This window comes from Carettochelys insculpta, chromosome 3 (genome assembly GCF_033958435.1).
Source record: "Carettochelys insculpta isolate YL-2023 chromosome 3, ASM3395843v1, whole genome shotgun sequence".
NCBI lineage: Eukaryota > Metazoa > Chordata > Testudines > Carettochelyidae > Carettochelys > Carettochelys insculpta.
This window is the reverse complement of record NC_134139.1, coordinates 87,939,948-87,944,131: the sequence shown is the minus strand read 5'-3', so window position 1 is coordinate 87,944,131 and position 4,184 is coordinate 87,939,948.

The window sequence follows — 4,184 nt, the reverse complement described above, 5'->3', positions numbered from 1 at the left end:
ACAACCTTTATTTCTCAGGCAATATTTCAAATCGAGTTTCGAGTCTCTTGTGATGCAAACTCAATAGTTGGCAGTTAGCTTGTTTTGTGTGCTATGGTCTTGGGAGTCTATGCACTGTATTTTTCCTTAGAACCTGTTGGTTTGATAATAAGTTAGGCAATTATTCCTCTACAAAATGCCTTTCAGTTATCTGAGACTTTAAAGATTATACATGTAGCTTAAGTTTTTTCACTGTTCACACACTTGTTATGACAGTCTCATTCATCATAACAGTCTCTACCCCCCTAGGCTGCTCTGGCAGTGTATACCAACCACATTTCTAGATGTTGAAAGGTATTTAGCCATCTAAAGATGCATGGAGATGTTTACTGAGATTTTCCAAAGCATCTAAGCATCTAACCATTGGGAATGGGTGCCCTAGATTTGGAAAATCCCAGTAGGCATGTGTATATCTGCATCTAGGTGGCTCAATACCTTCTCAAATGTTACCAGGGAGAGTCACATCCCACACAAAGCCCTAGGCTGAGGCTGGAGATTGGGGTGCAGGAGGTGAGGAGGAATGTGGGCTGTGGAAGAGAGTTTGGGTGTAGGAAGGCACTCCAGGCTGGTCCAGAGTGTTGGGGTGCAGAAGACAGTGAGGGGTGTGGGCTCTGGGATGGAGTTTGAGTGCAGGAGGGGACTGACATGGGGGGTGGAGAGGATTCTGGTGCAGAATGGGACACAGGATCTGGGAGGGCGTAGGGGTGGAGGAAGTGGTTCTGCCCTAGGGAAGGAGTTTGGGATGTGGGATGCGGGGGGGGGGAAGGTGCACACTCTAGCCAAAGCGTGCTTGCCAAAGGCAGCTCCCAGCCAGTGGCACAGCAGGGCACAGGCATGCCAGCTGCATACTGTGGGTCCACACTGTTCCTGGAAGTGGCTGGCTGCTGGGACATCTATCAGTGCGTCCTTGGTAGAAGAGGGACCACTGATCTCTGTGTGCTGCCTGCACCCCCCACAAGCACCATCTCCACAGCCCCAACTGGGCAAGCTGTGAGGATGGTGCTGGGAGCAGGGGCTGCATGTGGAGCCACCTCCCCTGGCCAGAGGCGTGCGGAGACAGGTCAGTAGGCAGCTGATTCCAGGAGTGGCATGAAGCCGTGGCATGCAGCCAGCCTGCCTGAGCCCTGTTGTACCACTGCAGTTTCAGGTTTTTCCAGGAATTTCATTTGTTTTCCAGAGTTCCATGTGGCTCTGGAGCTGCAGGTTGCTGACCCCTATCCTAGTGGCAGATCATCAGGGTTTGTGGTCCCTATGTGCTGGTGGATTGTAACCCCAGAGACATCCAGAAGCTGGACCTGAAAGATTAAACAGGAAGATTTGGAGTCACCTGAAGATCATCTGTCTGCTGAACTTCTCTGCCCAGGCATCCAAAAGTGTGTGTTAGAGGTGGAAAATCCAGTCACTTTAATCAGTATAAAAATGATTAACCAATGTCTTTTTGACCATACCCTTCACTTCCTGCACTGGTAGCTGGACCACTGACATAGCGTTCCAGTGGTCGCTCCAGCAGCACGTTCTGACTCTTTGGTTTGGCTAGTAAACAAATAGTTGTCCGGAGAGGCTGAAAGGTGGTAAATTCTGTAAAATATTTGGGGATACTGTGTCGTATGCAGCTCTTATGGTTAATGATGTACCAAAGCTCCCTCTCCCAGTAAACCATAGGCATTACCTCTCATATATAGAACCATAAGCACCTGTCCTTCAGGGAACCCAGGTATAGCTCTAAAATGCTGCATTGCATTAGCCCTCGAGCAGTTCTCCTGTGAGCAATGGCTCCTATCCACGCCTGGGACTAGCCTGTTGCCAAGCCCTTCTGTGAGACTGGTGTCCCCACTTGCGTCTGGTGGATGTGTGTTCTGGCCCATTCTGATTTCCAGGTCTGCTTTGACTTGGTGTGGTGTAACTTGTACTTCAATTGGGTGTTTTCAGTTCAGCCACTGGCCTATAACTTTAACTTGTTCTCTACACAATGCTGCACAAAGTCTATTCCTCTCATGCTTATTAAGGAACATAAGGAGAAGGTGAAAGAGTCAGAAACACTTTTTTTAGTGGAGAACAACAAGAAGTCCTGTGGCATCTTATAGACTAACAGGTATTTTGGAGCATAAGCTTCTGTGGGCAAAGACCCGCTTCATCAGATGCATCTTTGCCCACGAAAGCTTATGCTCCAAAATACCTGTTAGTCTATAAAGTGCCACAGGGCTTCTTGTTGTTCTCGAAGATACCGACTAACGCAACAACCTCTCTGATTCTTTTCAGTGGAGTGTTGCAGTGTCTCTTGCCAGAGCTGATACTGCCCTGCTGCAATAGATTAATTAACACAGTTGTCCGTTCAGACGCTTTTACTGTGTATAATCAGTAATCACTTTAATTTATAGAAAGTAATGTATTATCACGCCTGGTATGAGACATGTCAACACTCCAAAAGCTGAGGTAAGTACTCCTGAACTCTGATCTCCTGTAGCCTCAGATACACATTTATAGCCTTTTTAAGGAATCTTCATTTAAAACTTAAATGATAAAACTAACGAGCTGCTCTAGACAATTGCCGACAGTTCACAATATAGATATAAAACCAATAATAATTAATAATGTTTTGTATTTAAACAGTGGCACTTTTTATCCATAGGTTTCAAAGCATTTTCTAAAGATAGGTGAGTATAGAGGTCCTCCTTATCCAAGATAGGGAAAAGAGCTTAAGTGACTCGCCCAGAGTTTCACAGATGAGACTAGATTCAGAAAAGGACTTACACACCTAATGGCCCCACGGCAGAAGAGAAACTGAGGGCAGATAGGCATGATTCTGCTTAACTCACCTACAGGGCTGGTCTGGAAAGCATGCTGAGAGCTTGTCTTCTGAATTGGGCTGCTGTAAGCAACTTCATACAAAGTGGCCGGGGAGGTGGAGAGAAGGACCTCCCTTATAACGTTTAGGCCAATGGTTATGAGGGGGCTTATCTGGAATGTGGGAGACCTTTGGTTCAAGTCCCTACTCCGTCTGAGGGATGAGATATGAACAAGACTTTCTCACCTCTCGGGTGAGTGCAGTAACTAGTGCACTATAACATATTCTGATCCGGGGGTGATTGATAAGCAAATAAGAGTATAACGAATACCAGGACACTGAGGCTCAAGGTGGACAATGGAGTGAAGATATACAACATGAGTTCTCAATTTGGGCACCTCTACACCTTCATGGTTTAAATATAGTACTCATTACTGATGCAAGGGTAAAGATGCTACAGATATAGGGCATTTGTGTGTGTTTTGAAAGAGAAGAGGGTGGCAGCCTGCTAAACGGATCCCAGGTAAACTAAGCAGGGACCACATGGGAGAAGGCATGGGAATATTAAAGAGAGGAAAAGCTTCAGGGTCACGAAGGTTGGCATCCCTGGAAGAACACAGAGGACTGGGGAGGAGAATGTGAAAACACACTCTGGCCCTGATTCAGCAAAGCACTTAAGTGCTTCTTGAGTCTGTTCCTATTCTGCACCTCTGTAAAGCACATTGTGCTATAAGCACAGACCGGATTAGTGGGAGCTGTGTTATCCCTCCCCTGTAACTTGGGGATTTCCTTCACTGCTGCAGTCTCCAACCAGAACCACTCCCAAACCATCTCCAACAAGTACGTTACTTCCAGCTGTGTCTGTTCATGTCATCGCCAGACAGATGCGCTTTGGCTTTGGCCAGCCTTGGTTATACTTAGGGGTTCATCAAATTCACAATCCATTTTGGTCAATTTCACAGTCACAAAAGTTTTAAAAAAATTGTAAGTGTAATGACTGCAGAGATTTAAATCTGATCGTCACAGGGTTGTAACTGCAGGGGTCCTGACCCGCAAAGGAGTGAGGGTGGGGCACCACACAAGGTTATTGTAGAGAGGGTTGCTGTATGGCTACACTAAATTTGCTGGTGGTGATGGTGCTGTTGCCTTCAGAGCTGGACCCCCCAGCCAGCAGCCCCCACTGTTCAGCAATTAAGCAGCACAGAAGTAAGGATGGCAATGGTGAGACCCATCCATAAAATAACCTTGCAAGCTCCATGCAACTCCCCTTTGGTGTAGGACCCCCGGTTTCAGAAATGCTGGTCTCCCCGGTGAACTCTGTACAGCATAGGGTAAAAGCACATGCAAGAGAAGATTTCGT